General features: G+C 45.3%; 1 pseudogene; it reads right to left on the reverse strand.

Annotated features, from left to right (window-relative positions):
* Positions 1 to 12,990: 12,990 nt before the first annotated feature.
* LOC110330787 lies at positions 12,991 to 13,588 on the reverse strand (annotated as a pseudogene).
* Positions 13,589 to 18,934: the final 5,346 nt, after the last annotated feature.

Here is an 18,934-nt window from a genome sequence, read left to right on the forward strand (position 1 = left end):
AAAAAAAAAAAAAAACAGGAAAAAAGAAAATGGTTCTCTGACAGTTCAGGAAGCCCCAGGGTCTGAAATCAGGTATCACCGGGGCTAATTTGCCCCTTTCTCAAGGTTTCTTTCCTCTTTGAGCTTATAGTGGCCCATGTTCCTTTTGCCCATGGCTGCATGACTTCATTCTCAGCTGCTGGATGCATACAGCCTCTGCCATGTGTGAGTCGGATCTTCGTGAGAAGGCACCTAACTGTTGGATTTAGGACCTACCTGGCTAATCTCTTCTCACCATCTTTAAGGCAGTTACTGTTCCAGTTTCATTTGGCTGCCGTGGTAAACACTCTGACCAAAGGCAGTTTCAGGGTGGAATGGCTTCATGTCAGTTTACAGGTTACAGCCAATCGTTGAGGGAAGCCAGGGCAGGAAGTTAAAGCCGAAAGCATGGAGGACGCTGCTTTGCTGACTTGTTGACAGGTTCAGTTTAGCTAAACGTCATACACAGCCAAAGTCCACCTGCCCAGGGAATGGTGCTGCCCACAGTGGGTTGCCCCCTTCAACATCAATTAACAATCAAGACAACATAAAGGCGAGTTTGATGTGGATAGGACTTTAACCGAGACTCCCTTGTCAGATGACTTTGCCAAGTTGACAGTCAAAGCTAAGTAGGGCAATTATATCTGCCAAGATCTGTTTGTCCACACCATGCCATATCTTACAGTTCCTAGATACTTATATTTCTGGGGCACCACGGTTCAACTACCCCAAGTGTACATAGGGATGCAATTGCTTTTATTCCGGGATATTTTCTAACTAAGACCTGGAAAATGAGCGTGATTTAGGAAGTAAACGGAATTGAAGGGGAAAAGAGGCAAGTCAGAAGAGAATGCACAAAGCCTCCCAGGACATGTACAAAGATAAGTGGCACACAATAAAGGCTGAACCCTACTGCTGTGGGCCCCCTGGGCTCTGGAAAGACTTGGAAGCAGTGGGAAGTTACTAGAGTGCGCTAATCTGAAGGAGGTCATAACTGGTGTACACTGGAAGAGGGGCAGGGGAGCGAATGCTTTGTAGAGAACAGGGTAAAGAGGAGAAGTAGTGTTAGACAGGTCAGGTGAAGTGCTCTTTGGAAGTCTGGGGAAAACATGGTGTTGGTCTAGACCGGATGAGAAGCAGAGTTATTTTAGAGTAGAATGGGTGGGTCAGAACCACCAAGCTTTATGGGATCTCCTCTTTCCCAGCCACATATTTAATTAGCCATATTGAGAAAGGCAATACGGAAAGTCCGGGCTTTATTGTGGCCTGAAAAAAAAAAATTTTTTTTTAAAAAGAAGTCAACCTTTATAAATTATTCCAAAAAGGTTCCAAGGAGGTTTTGTTGAGAAGGATAAAGGAAACTTACACTGATTGGTGCTGAATTCTCTCTGAAAATATCCCTTCCTTTTCCATTCAGCTCTGTGCTCTCGTGGCCTTGAAGAACGGCGCTGGTGTAATTTGGAAGTTTTACTAGCCTCTGCATGGAATATGTGGCTGTGCGGTTATTTCAAGTATTCTCATTCTGTTATTTTTATGGTTTGAGCTATTTTAGCCCAACAGTACAGTGCTAGGAGGACAGAAGCCCAATTAGGGTCTTCAGAAATCTGAGGACCCAGTAACTTGGAAGGATGTAGCGTGCCCTGACCCCTGCCAGAGTTCAGAGCAGAGCATAAGTCTTCTATGAGTAACTGGGGAGTGGGCTCCTAAGCCGCAGCAGAAGCCCTTCATCTTGGTGCTGCTATTTGCATTCGATGTAAAACTTAAAGTGGATGGAAAATTTGCCTGGCTGGGGAAAAAAAAAAAAACAACAAAAATGCATCCCAAGTATTTGATATTTTCACCCAATTCCTTCCACTATGACATATAACTTCTGAATTTCCACCTCCCCTCTGAGGGTCTGTCTGCTCCGTGCGTGGCCAAACTCCGTTCAGGGTTAGCCCTGGGTTGGAACTGACCTTATAGTATTATGGATTGACCTGATCTGCCCTCACTTTCCCCTCAGAGGACTAAGCTCAGGTCTTTGGATATGTGTGGCTTATACAGAGTGTTAGCAGTGCTGGGCATGGTGATCTATTCTATAAATTCTCCTGCGTAGGAGATCTGTGCTCAAAGGCACTGGCAAAACAAAAAAGGGCAGGCCCTCATTCATTGCTTCATTGAAAGGCTGCAGGCTGATGCTCCTGGAAGTGGCGTTGATCACCCACCCTGAGCTTTGCATGGGGAACTGGGGAGACATGAGCAAATTTCACCTCCTGACCTTCGGGGGGGTCCCCAGCTCTGAGCTGGGGCTCAGTTCTGTTTAAGTGAGGATTTATTTGGGTTAGGAGACTCCATGGTAATCAGGATGCCAGTCCCCACCCAGCTACGTGCAGACAGAGCTCCTAGCGCTCATGGGGAAATAACCACAGACGACAGATCCTGGATGATGTAACCTAGAGAGAATCGAGCAGATGATTCTAGCGACAACGGAAGTGAAAGTTGATCCTGGCCCTGTGGCCGAGCTTTTGGAAACTCCCTGAGAAGCACCCTGGAGTACTGAGAACCCAAAGGACACATTCCAAGTCCAAGCAAGGTCACAGAACTGGGCTTGGTCGACTCTGCTGTTCTCGGTGCTATTGTCACAATTTTTAGATGTGCAGTTCCCTATGGGCTGAACCTCTCATCACTGTGCAGGCAGCCCCGTGCCTTCCCTGTCATGTCCCCCAGTCTTTTACTCAGTAGCCATTTAACATCCCTCATAGCAGAGGGAAAAATCAGCTTTGACTAGGCAAAGACCCTGGAAGAGTTTCTATATGGGGGTGGGACAAATTGGCCCCAGAGATGCCAAGAGATGACACCCTAAGGAGCCACAGACCTCGCGGCACAGAGAAGTGATGGCCTGCTTCTGCTCACCAACCCATGTATTCAGAGTGGGCTCTTGGAGAGCTCAGAGACAGCTGCAGGGTGGGTGTCCCTGCCTCCCCCACTCTGGGCTCTCCATTTCCAACTCTCAACTGGAAAGATACAGAAGTCACTGAGAGCTCACCTGAGGCCAAAAAAGACTTGGAGAATTTTTCAGAGATAATAGTGTTAGATAAAGCAAGTTTAGGGAAAAAATTAAAATAAAGGAAAATAAGGATGGAAATTTAAGTTGGGGGTCAAACAGAGAGAGAAGGAATTCTATATTCTTTGTTATGTCACTAGGAGATGGTCCCTATGGCATTGGGAAGCAAGAATTGCTAGTCATCCGTCTGTAACTGTGATAAAATAAAATAGGCAGCTTCAGAAGAGGGAAGGCTTGCTGGCTCTTGGTATCAGAGGAATAACTCCATGTCTGCTTCATCCAGTTGTGATTGGGTGTGAAGGGAGGAAGAAGCTATGGTCCTACTATTCCCTTCTGAGACCTGCCTCCAATGACCCAACTTCCTACCTCTAGGCCCTGCCTCCCAAGGTTGCATCTCATCCTATAGCATCACAAACAGTTTGGTCTAAAACACATCTGTCTGTCAAGCCCAATCCATAAGTGGCCTAAAGTACAAGGGATGGTGACACTTGTGTGTTTCCTTAGCCCTAGAATACTTGGGAAACCTAGATGAGGCCAAAAATATGCCCCAGGAAGGGACTGTCATGGGATCCGTGCTGGTTTGAAGAGCTTCAGCCACTGAGCACTGGGTAACCAGACAAGAGTCTGCCTTCCTATTTCTCCTCTGACTATGGATACCATTATTATTTAAAACTTCTGAGCTTCCGAGATAACATTAAGGGCCATTGTGAGCATCGGAACTCCCCAAGAGTAAAAATGTGAACATGCGTGACTCCTTATGCACCAAATAATTGACTGCCTGCCTGTTTGTAAAACTTCTGAACCAGGTGGGGGCTTCTGTGATACACGTTCTGCCCACAAGGAAAATACTGAAGTGGGTCTTCTACCACAATTTTGATTTTGTAAATTTGACTATTTGACTATTTGACTATTGACTGAGCGTAATGGCTCTGGGCATTGCAGCAGGCACTGAGATACATCAGTGAACAGAAACAGAAGCCTTACCTGCAGGGCGTTTCGGGGGGGGGGGACTTAGTGACAAGCTGAGTGGTCACAGTGCCTCCTGCCTGGGCCCCACCCCCCACAGGACTGAGAACAGGAGGGTTCAGGTTGAATTGCCCTTCACTGAGACAGGCCCAGGCTTCTGTTACTCCCTGAGAGCCTTCACACACTCAGACAGGAGCACTTAGGACATCTCCATCATTAGAAAAGAGGAACTCGAGGATGAAGGGGTTAAGGTGTTTCTTCCAGATGGTCCACCCAGTGTTCAGGGACAGAGCCAGGAGCTGAGCATCACTGGCCAGTGGTTAGGTCACTAGGAGGAAATTCTTCAGAGGCCCAACGCATATTTTGGCTCTTATTCCTATACTATCTAGCAATTGCATCATCCGCTGGGAACAGTATGCTTGCTTAATTCTCTCTCTCTCTCTCTCTCTCTGTGTGTGTGTGTGTGTGTGCGCGCGCTTTTTTTCATTAGTTTTTAACTAATGTATCAAAATCTTTCCCTTCCCTTTAGAGTCTAGATTGGGAAGATTCTAGTTTTCTGGGTGTTCTTAAAAAAAACAAAAAAACAAAAAAAACCTCATCTAGGGGAACCCTGTTAGTAGACAAGCAGAGAAAAACTGAAGAGGCCAGGAAGGCTGACGTATCTTCAGAACTGAGATCAGCATGAACCCATCACGAGAGGGAATCTTGTGATCCCTGGGCTAGAAATCTGCAGTAGATGTTGAGATTTTAAAAGGGAGAGAAGGACACACTATTGGGCAGTGAGAGACTAACATTAACAGAATGGCTGGAAGCTGGTAGGTTTCCAGGACATGCTTGCTTATTGGAATGATGAGTGGACCAGTGGATGCTGATCCAGTAAGAACCCTGCCACCCTGGCAGTGGCTCCTGAAAGCGGCAGAGTAAGAAAGCAATCCACAAGAGGCATTGTGGAACATAGAACACTTCAGCTGTTTCCTTTGCAAACTTAAGCAGTAGGGAACTTGACTAATTCTAGATGGCGGATGTGTCTGTATGCGGGCCACTACATCTTGATGGACAGACACATGGGATATGGGTGTGTATACATATGTGTGTGTGTGAGTACTTTTTTCATTAATTTTAAACTATGCGAAGTGAAGCATGAAGACAAATGAGGCACACACCGTGTGACACCAAGGAAGTCACAAACAAATGGACCTAAAGCCTGTCTCACTTTGTCAAGAACTGAGAGAGTGGACTAGATCCTCTGAGAAAAGAACCATTTACTTCACCTGACAGTCAAGGGGAAGCTCAATCAAAGGGGAATGTTTGAGAGGCGCTTAAGCAGAGAGCAACAGCCTGACAAAGCAGGGACAAAGAGAAGAGCAGATTTCTAAAAGCTGAGTTAAAGTAGAGGAGCCAGCGCTGGAGATAGCTGAGCTGGGTGCTAAAGGGATTTGGGCTCTGTCAGAGTTGAATCCTGAATGTCTCCCACAGGTCCCTGTAGTGAAGGCTGCATCGCCAGCCCATGGCACTGTTCAGGGTGATGGACTCTGTCACTGGTGAATTCCACGGGAAGAAGTTAAAGCTTTGAGAGCATACTCTTCAAGGGGATATGGGGACTTGGTTTCCTTTCTTTCTCTTCAGCTTTGTACAGTGAAACTGTCCTTTATGATACAGCAATGGTGTCCTTACAGTGTTGATGTGGGAAAGTCAAGAAGGAACTTTAAGCAGCTGGTCACATTACATCTAAGAACATCTCAAGAGCAGAGAGAATGAATGAACGCATTCTCGTGTGCATGCTTCTGCTCAGCATAATTCCTCTATGCTTATACTGTTCAAGACCCAAGGCCTAGAGCATGTTGCTGCCCCCAGTGGACTGGGTCTTCCTAATCAGTTTATGAAGATAATCTCACATAGACATGCCAGCGTAGGCCAGCCCAATGTAGACAATTCCTCACTGGACTTGGTTCCCAGGTGATAATAGGCTATGTTTGACTGACAATTTGGCATAGACACGCATTTGTCAAAACCCATGAACTATACAGCACAAAGAGTGAACCTTACTATAACCACAGGATTGTAGTTTATAATAGTGTAACAATAATATTTCATCAGATGAAAGAACTAAACATCAATATAAAGCACTAGTAGTAAGAGAAACCAGGGAGAGATACACAGAAAACTGCAGAAACCAGTTGCTGCTTAATTTCTCTATAAACCTAAACCTCCTTTAAAGATTGTTTATTACCTTAAAATAATCAAATACTAATAAATCGGAAATAAGTTATTTTCAACAGTCACACCAGTTCCTGAGAGCAAAAAAAGAATAAAATGATAAGTTTAGAGCAGGCCGATAAAAGCTGGGAGAAGAGGGTGCTCAGAGGAGTTTACCACCAACCTCTGAGGCTCTGAAGTGAGGAAACGGAGATTCCAAGCGGCTCTGTAGTGATCATCCGCCTGATACATGGGCCAGCCCTACAGGCATGCAATTTCCAAAATAGGCATGAAAAAAAAAAAAACAAAAAAAACCCTACTACTCTGCTTCTGTCTATGGTTAGCTCCTTTATCTAGAATGTCAGGCACAGGGAGGTCTGGTTAATTTCATATTCTGTTTAAATGAGGGTTGTCATGGCTACCCAGCATAGGCATCTAGTTTTCTCAGAATTAGAATGCATGCAATAGAAGTGGTTTAATGAAAAAAATTTCACTAAGCAGAATGAGATTTAAATCTATTTGATCGTAGATCCCGAATAATGTGGAAGGCATGCCAGGACTCAGTACACATCGACTGAGTATCTTTTCAGATATTATTTCTTGTCCAGAGAGGCAGAGACACAGGGGCAAGAGAGGTATGGGCACCTATCCTTGGTGACCATGGCAATGCCCCAGGTGTGGCTCTTTCCTTGACTCCCAGGCTGTTACCTGTGCTGCTCTTTGAGGTGAAACCGAGTGTGTTTGCAGAGCAGCCTAAGAATACAAACCCTGGCTGCAGTTACTAGTGGTTAGGTCAGTGTAATTAGCAGCCATGTAATTCGACTTGGTTGCTTTTCCTGTGTCCTTTGTCATCACAAAGACTTGGGGTGTTTCCTAAGTCATGAAGAGTCCAGGACCTCCATCTTTTACAGGACTGCTAAGGGGATCCTGTGGTAAAGAGAACCTGCTGCTTAGGTCCAGTCCTGCCTGGTTCTAGCTGATGTGACTTAGCTAATGGCTGAAAGTCTATGGATCAGCAATGGATCTTTAGAGATCTTTTTGTAGACGGCTACTTTATAGGAGAGTTGAGAGGAATGACCATGAACACACACATAACAAGCCAGGCATGGTAGCATATGCCTGTAATCCCAGCACTTGGGAAACTGAGGCAAGGCTATTGCCATGAGTTGATTTGCCAGTCTGAGCAACATAGTGAGTTCCAGGCTGATCTACATTGTCATAGGAGACTGTCTGTAAAACAAAACAACAAGAAAAGAAAAGAAGTGGCACACGCCTTTAATTCCAGCACTCGGGAGGCAGAGGCAGGTGGATTTCTGAGTTCGAGACCAGCCTGGTCTACAAAGTGAGTTCCAGTACAGCCAAAGCCATAGCTATACAGAGAATCCCTGTCTCAAAAAACAAAACAAAACAACAACAACAAAAAACAAAAAAAAAAAGAAAGAAAGAAAGAAAGAAAAGAAAAGAAAAGAAAAGAAAAGAAAAGAAAGAAAAGAAACGAGAAGATAATAAAAGCAACAAAAGCTAATTAAGGAAAGGAAGGGAAAGAAGGGAGAGTGGGATGGAGGGAGAGAGGGAGGGGAGGAAGGGAGGAAGGAAGAAAGAAAGGAAGGAAGGAAGAAGGAAGGAAAGAAGGAAGGAAAGAAGGAAGGGAAAAGGAAGGAAAAAGGAAGGAAAGAAGGAAGAAGGAAGGAAGATTGGTATTACTGAAAGGGCTCAAGATGTGAGTCCACCAAGATGTAAGAGAAGTTGAGATTCTGCTCTCCTCCATGAGGGAGTGGAGCTCCATCCATCCTGAATACAGCATCCACTCCTTGGCTGCAGCTGCTGCTTCAGCACATCTGCGTGGTAAAGCACCAGCAGGTGAGCACATGCCCCCATCACTCAGCCTCTGCAGCTTTCCATGTGGAGATTCATCTGTGGGAAGCATTGGTCACAGCACACACGTGCAGGCCACACACATGCTGGTGTCTCCTTGCTGGCTGCTTTCATTTCTTGCTGCCTTAAATTTCTCACTCCCCAGGAGAAGACTCCATAGCATCCCTACTCCTGCCTGCTCCTCTCTCTCGGCCTTGTAGGAGGTCTAATTCCTGAGTCACTGAGCAGGATGAGTTCTCCCTCCCCAAGACAGTTCAACTTATCCTGTCCTTATGTCCCGCAAGTTACTTCTCTCTCTCTCTCTCTCTCTCTCTCTCTCTCTCTCTCTCTTCCCTCCCTCTCTCTCTCTCCTCCCTCCTCCTCTTCCTCCTCCCTCCCTTCCTCCCTCTCCCTCCCCCCTTCCTCATCTTGACACTACCTCAGACTTTCAGAAGAAATCCCCCGACACATCTGGCTGCAGTTTCAGCTGGGCTTGGCACTTCCATCGATTCTCATTTGCCAAGTTCCCTGGTTACTGCTCTGCAGACCATCTCTTTCTGGTAGGGTCATTCTTCTTAAACGAGAGACACACCAGCACGCATCTGTGTACGCTCACACCACACGCAGAGACTCTCAGCCCTTATCCAGCGTGGAATTCTAGGAACTCCGTATGGCCATTTTTATTGCCGAGAGCATCTGTCATTAACTGTCGCTTTGTTTTGAACTCTATGATTTACACAGCTTTCAGCATTCCTTCCAGCTCATATTTTGTTCCGTGTTTCAGAAAGTTCCCATTTCCAGCATCTCTTTTCTGATTAGCATCCTGTTTTCAAGTCCCTGTAATCTTTCTTTCTGGAAAAGCAAGAGAAGACAAACAACACCCAGAAGCGCAAACTATTCCCAAGTCAATATAATTCTAGGTAAGACTCAAGTCTAAACAACGAAACTGGACAACATTCAAGGAACTGTCCATCCCAGGAGACCTCTGGGAGGGTAAGCCACGAACACTCCTCTTTCTCCCTTTGCTGAGTCTCGGAATAGCTTGACTGCTTGGGTGTAGACTGCTCTCCATTGACTGACAGTGAACATGGCCCAGCAGGATTTGCTACAGAAACCCTGTTACCTTTATATTTTAAATACCACGTCTGAATGGCTCCTTGTTTGAGCCTGATTTTTCCCCACCTCCATTAACTCAGCTCCACAGGGGGAATCAGCACTTAATAAAACAACTATTGGCCAACGGTCCAAGTCACGGGAGCCACAGAGCTAGCTAGCTCTTCTTGACTTTGTTTTTCTAAAAAGTACCCATGACTGTGGCCAAGCAAATCAGCAAATGCCCATGGACTCCCTCAGGAGGAATTAAAATGAGTTAGGCAGCAGGGTGGAGAGCAGGCAGGGAGCCTGAAAGAAATTTAATAAGCCTATGCCTCTCTCTTCTCTTTCCTTTTGGCGAGATTTTTCCAGAATGTAGTAGGGAAATTCTATGGTATCTGTGATAGGCAGATTGCCCCCTTGACTGAGTTGGGGAGCGGAGGGACAAGCTGGAAAGAGGTGTGTACCTTGAGATTTTTGGTGTGCTTCTGTATTACAGAGCCAGAGACTGTCAGGAAGGAAGATTTCCATTTGCATGGCTTCCATCTTCCGCCAGTGCCAGTCCTTCCTTCCACTCCTGCCCTCTACCCTTAAGGCTAGTACTAACTACAGGTTTGAAACAAGGGCACCGCCAGGCGTGGTGGCACACGTCTTTAATCCCAGCACTCGGGAGGCAGAGGCAGGCGGATTTCTGAGTTCGAGGCCAGCCTGGTCTACAGAGTGAGTTCCAGGACAGCCAGGGCTACACAGAGAAACCCTGTCTCGAGAAACCAAAAAGAGGAAAAAAAAAGAAAAAGAAAAAAGAAAGAAAAAGAAACAAGGGCACCCCCACTCCAGTGACTCTCAGCAAGAGGTATTTAATTTCTTAGTGCTTCTCTTTTTACTCCGCTTACTAGACGGCAGAATATAAATGTGAAGAAAGACACAGGGCTGGATGTGACTGCCCAGAGGTTCATATCCCAGTTCGGTCACTCTCTACCTGTGTCCTCTGTGAGGAGTAAATTTCTAGCCACATAAAGGCTGTACGGGTTTAAAGAGTAGAGTAAAAGGAGCGATAAGTGTTCTCAGACAGCTGGACTGTGGGGTCCACTTCCTGCGCATGCTCACAGCACTCTATTCAGGATTTCATTTAGCCAGGGCGGCCTTGAATTCCCTATGTAGGCAATACGACCTTGACCTTCTTTCTTGTGTCCCCACCTCCTGAATGCTGGGATTACAGATGTGAACCCCCATGCGTGGTTTATACAAACGCCAGAAATTCAATTCTAGGCTCCCTGCATCCTAGCTACACACGCTCCAAACTGATCGACATCCTCGGCCCATTTTTGCTCATTTGTTTTTTTTTTTTGTTTTTTTTTTTTTTTTTAAAAAGCATACCTCCTGGCTGGTAGCCTTCCAACTGTTAGAGGCATAGAGTCCAATGGGCACCTGCTAGGGTTTCCAGCTTCTTCTGTCCTGGCACAAAGACCGAGAAACATGGACCAGGGAAACATGGACAGTAAAATGGAGAGATGTCTTTAATTGAGTGCTTCCGGCGGAGGAAGTGGATCCGAGCGCTGGCAAAGGTCAGCACATGGACCAGTATGTTGTTTCTAACTTGTGTGCACATAAAGGTAATGTCCATGACAATAAGAATATGTAGTGGTTCATGGCATGTGCTGGGTGCTTGCATGTACTAATGGCTTGAATAGTCATCCAATTCGGTATTCTGGGCAGTGCTTTTGTTCCTGTGTGTAGAGATGAGGAAATAAGCCTGGGGAGTTTAGTAATACCTTTATTCATGCATAACGAATAAGCGACGGCCGGAGGTTGAAATTGAAAGGCTCCAAAGAGTCCTGCTCCATCCACTAGCCTGCTTTGCCCACGCATAACTGATCCATTACCTACAGTCCTTTGTTTCATTAAAGGCTTTTGATTTTGCATGCAACCAACAGCATATTTTAATTTCCTTATAAATAAATTCCATTCATTTCTCTTCTCATTTTCTCTCCCCTGCTAATAGCCATTGGCTCCTATACTTTTTTTCCAAACATCAAAATAGTCCGTGAACGTAATTCATAATTTAAAAAAAAAACAAAAACAGAAAACATAGCTTTGGAGATTCTGATGTCTTGTAACAAACTATTGGTATGTTTGAATTGCTCAAGTAAAGTGCTTCATTTGGCTGCCATATTTATTATGTCTCCCAGAGATGGCAAAGGAGGCATGAATGTAACCCTGCCCCAGGCTCTCTGGTAATGGCCGAAAGGAAACCACCTGCCAGTCAGCTCCGTAAACCTCAGCAAGAGTGATGGAGCATTTCAGAGTGGCAGTGAGTCTCTGGTGTCACTTCTACCATTGAGTGGCTGTGGAGCATGACTTGGATCTCTGCACTCGGTTCTCTCCTCTGTAATTTATGATTCTGCCATCATCAGACTGCTGTCGGGGTTAGAACTCACACACATAAAGAGTTAAAAGTGAGCCTGGCCTCATTTGTCTGTCGATAAGTTCCCAGGCATCATCTAAGGTTTGCATTGTTGCTGCTGCATTAGTTAAAAGAAGTAAGGCTTACAATGGCAAACAGTTTGATCATGGTCTTATGCAGAGTGAAACCTCTGCTTTCCCTCACCAGCACTCCTGGGTCCTGTAGTAGAAAGAATGAGGATCATGCTTTCAACATGCTTTCAACCGTATTAACAACCTGAAGTGTTGATGAGCCTGGCTGGCTGGCACTTGATGGAAATAAAGCACCCGTAGGATCACACTTGAAAACTGTTGCCAAGATAATGCATGGAGCAATGTACGGAAAGGTTGTGAGTGAACGGCGAATCAGGATGTGCACATGCGAGCAAACCCTGAATCAGGGTGCACATGTGCCATTATCCCATCTGCTGGCTGCCTTTGTAACCCCATCTGAATAAGCTCTTAGGAGTGGCTGTTCTCATCTACTTTCGTTGGGTTCAGTTCGCCTTCAGGAATGGCCCTCTCTGCTTCCCTGACCCTCACTTCATTAGTGTGGTGCCTTGTCTCCATCTCCTCTGTGTCACATTAACTCAGCGGCAGCCACCATCTTCTGACCTTGACTTTTAGTTCAATTTTTCAAACCGCCATTGTCCTCGGAGCCTAGAGGAACCTCTGCAGAGTCGTAACTTCTTTTCATTTTCAAACTCTCTCTTCAAAACAAAAGTCAGAGCAAATAAAATAAGTACGAGTTTTATCTCCTAATGAAAAGCGCTAAGATCAAGCAAGGTCAAGGTTTCATTGAGAGTGAAAGCAAGAACCCTGTTCTAAAGGAAATTGGAAAGCAGATCTGTGAGATTTTTTTTAATTTTTAATTTATTTATTTATTTATTTTTGGTTTTTCGAGACAGGGTTTCTCTGTAGAGCCCTGGCTGTCCTGGAACTCACTTTGTAGACCAGGCTGGCCTTGAACTCAGAAATCTGCCTGCCTCTGCCTCCCAAGTGCTGGGATTAAAGACGTGTGTCACCACACCTGGCTGGGTAAAACATCTTTTGTTTGTTTGTTTGTTTGTTTGTTTCTAAAATCAAAGAAGGACAAGTTATGAGCCATGGACTGTTCTGTCCCTATGGACTCAGGACATCTTCATACTAGGTCACACAGAATGTTATTAAGAATAAAAAGATATCTCTAGGATAGGCAAGAGATTGGGTTTTTTTTGTTGTTGTTTATTTGTTTTGTTTTGTTTTAACAGTCAGTCCTGTGTCTTTATTAAAAAGGGTTAGAAAGGGACCACACCTAGCCACCAAGCAGTGAGGTACCAGCCAGGAAGATGGGATGGGTTCAGGCTCTTAGGATTCAAGGGAAGATTGATGGCCTGGAAGGGCCCAAGGAGACCTTGTCCTGGCAGCAGCTGAGAAAGTGCCTAAGGGAAAGCTTTAGGCACTACAGCCACAAGCTGGGTCTGCAGGCTGAGGGGCTGAGGCTGTAGATTCAAAATAGGTTGGGGTGGTCTGGAATCACTCTGAGGCCACCTTGACTTGTCTACCTAGATCATCCACTGGTCCTGATCCTGTCCGTTGCCTTCCATGTCCACCTCATTGACCTCTCCATCATCAGGTGACTCATTATAGTCATTCATCTCATCCATGTCCTGCATGTCCTCATCATCTTCTGAATCCTCTTCACTGTCCTCATCATCTTCATCATCCTCTTCTTCCTCATCATCGTAGTGCTCTGAGGCCGGCTTGCCAATAGGTACCAGGTTGTTGTCTTTCTCTGTGATGCTTTGGAGCCAGGCCTGATGCTGCTGCTTCTGCTGCTCAGTCACGAGGGAAGAGTGAAGGGAACAAGGTGGACATGGCTCCTAAGCTGAGTCTGAGTCCTAGCTCCATAACTTACTAGCTCTTTGACTTTGGCCAATACACTTAACCTCTCTGGGCCTCAGTTTCCTCATCGCGCCAAGAGCCGGCAGCCAGCGGCGACCCAGAAGCGCTTCCTCGGGTCTCGAGACATTGTTTTAAAGGATGTCAGTGCTCCTGGTCTCGAACATAATTGCTAAAACTAATGGTGGGCTCCAATCTGGGATTTGGAGGTGAATAAATACAGTTTAGAGGCTGTAGAGGTTTCCTGCTTTGAATTTAAGAAAAGCCAGGACATTGGCAAATATTTTTAGCTGTGATGTTTATGGAGGGCTAAGAATATTAGCCCAGAATGTTGGGTTCTGCAGCTAACTGTTGGTTTGTACATTGTAAGTAATTTAGGCTATTGGATAGAACCCTGATCTACTGCAGTTTCTCCCTTCATTTCTTGCCTTAAAAGGGCAATAGTGAGAAAAATCACTTTAACCAGAATGTTCTACAAGCACTTACTAAAAACCTGTGGAACAAGCCGGGCGTGGTGGCGCACGCCTTTAATCCCAGCACTTGGGAGGCAGAGGCAGGTGGATTTCTGAGTTCCTGGACAGCCTGGTCTACAGAGTGAGTTCCAGGACAGCCAGGGCTACAGAGAAACCTTGTCTAGAAAAACCAAAAAAAAAAAAAAAAAACAAGAACGTGGTGCCAAAGGCATTTATAGTGTACCCAAAGGAAGCAGAAGATGAAACAGACATATGTGACAATTTAGTACATCACAGAAGAAGAATCCATCAAATGGAAGGCAGGAGACCCAGAGACTAATTCCAGCAATACAACAGCTTTATGCTCATGTCCTCATGTCTCCTGGGATTTGGGAAAGTGTCATCTCTCCAGGGGTATTGTTCCTACACAAACCCGATCCATGTTTTTCCCCCCACATTGCCTCTTAGCTTAACATGTAATTTAATTTATCATCTATCATGAGCTGAATGCCACCTTCCATCCATGGCGAGTCAAGCCTTCTTAAAGTCAAAGAGTCTTGTATTTCATCTATTACCAAATCCTTAACAACTAGGACAGTGTTTTTAGCACATACTAGGTATTCTAGAAAACTTGGTTGGAGAAGTGCTAAAGTGAATAGTTTATATGTATTATATGCTATCAATAGTCAGAATATTTATTAACATGAACAATTCAAACTAGGTAATAAGAAAATTTTTCTTGGGGGCTGGAGAGATGGCTCAGCGGTTAAGAACACTGACTGTGCCAGGCATGGTGGCACACACCTTTAATCCCAGCACTTGGGAGGCAGAGGCAGGTGGATTTCTGAGTTTGAGGCCAGCCTGGTCTACAGAGTGAGTTCCAGGACAGCTAGGGCTACACAGAGAAACCATGTCTCGAAAAAAAAACAAACAAACAAACAAAAAAAAGAACACTGACTGCTCTTCGAAGGTTCTTAGTTCAAATCCCAGCAACCACATGGTGGCTCACAACCATCTGTAATGAGATCTGATGCCCTCTTCTGGTGTGTCTAAGGACAGCTATAGTGTACTGGCATACATAGTAATACAGCATATACATAGTAATAAATACTTTTTTAAAGATATTTTCTTTATTTACATTTCAAATGTTATCCCCTTTCCTAGTTTCCCCTCTGAAAATCCCCTATCCTCTCCCTCTCCCTCTGCTAACCAACCCACCCACTCCCACTTCCTGGCCCTGGCATTCCCCTATAATGGGACACAGAACTTTCACAGGATCAAGGGCCTCTCCTCCCATTGATGACCGACTAGGCCATCCTCAATACATAAATCTTAGAAAAGGAAAATAAAGGAAAGGAAAGGAAAGGAAAGGAAGGGAAGGGAAGGGAAGGGAAGGGACGGGAAGGGACGGGAAGGGAAGGGAAGGGAAGGCTTCTTCAAGATGTGAGGTGATTGGTTTTCAAACCAAAACAAATTTATCTAATCAAATATAGCAATAACAACACTGGTTTTGAATTTTAGGCTGACTCTTACTTCCGTTTAACTTTGTGACTAGATCAAGACACTAACTTTGGTTTACATAGATGTCTTAAAGTACTGATTCCAGGGGCCAAAGATGCATCTCATCTCTAAATGAGCTTAAATAATTAAAACATACCCACTGGAATGCATTGGTTACTTCATGACAATGCCTGATAGAAACAAGGGAAGTGTGTTCTCTTCTGACTCAGGGTCTCAGAGGCCTCAGTCCATTGCCACAGCAAGTCAGAAAGGATGGCCCACTTTGTGGTAGCAGGAGGGAACGCTGGAAGCTGTCCGCACCACAAGAGACCAGAAACCACAGAGAGCAAGGAGGGCATACAATGATCAAGGCCCACCCCTAATGACCTATTTCTGCCAGCAAGGTTCCAGAGTCTCCCACAATAATGCCAGAGCTAAGGAACAGGCCTTCAAGACATAAGCCCACAGGAAGCTCTTTCAATTCAAACCACAGCATTTCCTGCACTCTTCTCTTGGTCTCTCCTGACTGAACCTGAAGCAGCTAAGTGTGGGGAGGATGCTTAGCACAAAGTCATCTTTGTTGATAGGATGTGGCAGGATAACCTCCTTGCTATTGCTAGGGAACCCTCTCTCTGTCTCCGTCTCTGTGCTCTCGTGTCTCTGTCTTCCTCCTGCTCGCTCTCGCTCTCTTTCTCTCTGGACTCTCAAATACTATTAAGAAAAGCTCAGTGGGGCACCCAGCCAAGCCTGCCTGCTCCCAGTGTAACCCACACTCAGAAATTATGTCTTTCTGTCCTTTGCTCTTCAAGCAAAGGGTCCGCCTCCTCAGCCTCCTGCCAGCTAGGGCTGGATCCTGATGAGCTAATTCCCTTCAGGATGGAAATGACAGCTTGTTGGCCAGGCTAGCCTTCTGTTTTCTTTACCACCAGTGTGAGGCCCCAGTTAGGAAAACTTGGGAGAGAGGAGAACTTCCAAATTGCCAGTGCCTAGAATCTGCCTGAACGGTTAGTGTATTAAACGATGTCATCTCCGAGCAGGTAGATGGTATCACCCCTTCAGGAGCTCAAGTTTATGAAAGATAAGTACAGACAGGCTCAAAACACTTTCTGTATTATCGTGTCGTACCACGACTAGATAAGGCCAGAGATAGGACTCTGGAGACTGATGCAGGACTTCCATAGCAGAATTTTGTAGCACAAAAAGACCTCTCTATGCCCTGAGTGACCCTCTGAGCTCAAGGAGGTCTGCTCCTCCTTACAATTTCCATTTCCTCACTTGCAAAATTTGAGAGTATAATCGCATCTGTATTCCTGATTTCCTGCTAGAAAATCACTCTGATACTCAGTTGCCTAGAACAGTGGTCACCCCTCCAACCAGGAAGTTGGGAACAGCTTTGGTTGGAAAACCGTCACTGGGGTCCTTCACGAGGTCTCAGTCAGATGTCAGCTGGTGTCTGCCCTCCTCTGAAAGTCTATTTAGAGCAGCAGGACCCCGTTTAAGATTGTCCACCTACACACAACCTAACTTCTCTCCAACGGCCAGTGTGCATATCAAGAAAATGGTACCAGCTTCACCCAGCCAGCAACTCCAAGGGACCAAGAGAGCAGCTGCAGGGGCTCCGCACCTAAGCGCAGCCGCCAATTCTTTGCTGGGAGGGACCACATCAGGACCTCTTAGAGATGTCTATATGAGTGCTTACAGCTGTAGGACAGAGTGCGTGAAATAGCCTGTGTTAAGTGAAGTAGTAGACACCTGCTAAATGATAGTTACTAACCTGTGTTGTCTGCCTGCCTGCTCTCAGGCTGGTGCCTCTCTCCCAGTTCTCTTTTATTGGGTTTTAACATGATGCTACCTTGTGAAATACTCAAGCTCCCATTAGAAACCAGCACTAAGAAACCCCAAATCCACAAAGTTGAGACAGAGTGGCAAGCACCAGTGCAGACGGCTCTTCCAGCTAACCGCTCCTGGCTACATACAGGGTTGCTTGGCGCTGAGTAGATTGCACAATTTACCAGCCTCCAAAACTCCTGGAGACCTTGTTACTACCTGGGAACTTCTACACAGCCGCAGTAACAGCAAATGTCCCTTTCTCCATATTCTTAGAGGCAAGCGTCGCCAGCACGTTACCAAAGGTGCTCAGCTTATATCCTGCAAATGGTTCTGAGTTTATACTCTGCAAAACGCTACTGCAAAAAGAAGAAGAAAAAAAGCAGTAATAACAAGATATATCTATATATATCTATATATCTATATCTATATCTATATCTTTATTTATATATATATATATATATATATATATATATATATATATATATATATTGTTTGGTTTGGTTTAAAACCTTATGGACAAATAAAATTTCAAGAGACTGCCTAGTAAGCCCTTTTCTGAAGACTGCCAGTGCCCACGGAGTCTTGTGTTAAAGTCTCTATGAAGTCCTATGATTAGAAGCAAACATTCGTGTTTAGCGGGCTTGGGGTCAGCGTTTCACTGCTTCTTAGAGCCTCACACACCTGTTCCTCCACCTCAGGACAAGTGACAATCAACCTTCCTCCATGGAAAGGGACAGGGCTTCAACGGGGCTGAATCCAACCTTCCACCAAGATCTGACTTACCCACGGGGGAAATGTTTACCTCTGTGTGATCTGCTGCCTCGTATCACAATGTACATTGTGTTGGGCCGTTGAGAGTGTTAAGTAAGGAAGCTCTCTAGGCTTATGTTTAGATCACAGAGCCAGGCTGAGAGGAGCAAGGAGTGGGAGAGAGGTGTGAGCCTTTAATCCCAGCCAACAGAGGCAGGCAAATCTCTGAGTTTGAGGCCAGCCTGGTTTACAGAACAAGTTCCAGGATAGCGGAGGCTTCACAGAAAAACCCTGTCCAAAAAAAAAAAAAAAAAAAAAAGAAAGAAAGAAAGAAAGAAAGATAGATAGATAGATAGATAGATAGATAGATAGATAGATAGATAGATAGATTCTGGACCCTCAGCTTGACCCTTTGTGTCTGATCTTATTAACTTTATCATTGAGGAGCAAATATATTTGACCTTTTTAACGTTCCTTAGCTTCCCAGCCTCTGCTTTCTTGTCTGTGAAACAAGGAGGGTGATTGTGTATCTCATTGCTTTCACATGGGGATAAAACAAAATTAAGCATGTCCAGTGTGGGATACAAGCGTTGCACCCCGCAAGAACTCTACAGTTCAGAGCATTGTTCAGACTGCTGGGGCCAGAGGTTACTGAGCTGCTAAGTGACAATGTCAGTAAATGACAAGCTGACTCTGGTCAAATGCATGCTTTCCTCTTGTACAGAAAAATGAGATGCAGGCATTTTTTGTTGCAGCTTGGAAGAGCCCACTGTGGCGGCAGTTGGAGGCCCGTGGGTGGGGTTGCAGGGAGATATTTAAAGACAAGGAGGCAGGTGGCTGGGCAGATGGGGGCGGCAGGGTTTATACACTCAGGACAGCCGGGGACAACGAGTGGCAGCGGCTGCAAGAC

The sequence above is a fragment of the Mus pahari genome, chromosome 13 (assembly GCF_900095145.1).
Source record: "Mus pahari chromosome 13, PAHARI_EIJ_v1.1, whole genome shotgun sequence".
NCBI lineage: Eukaryota > Metazoa > Chordata > Mammalia > Rodentia > Muridae > Mus > Mus pahari.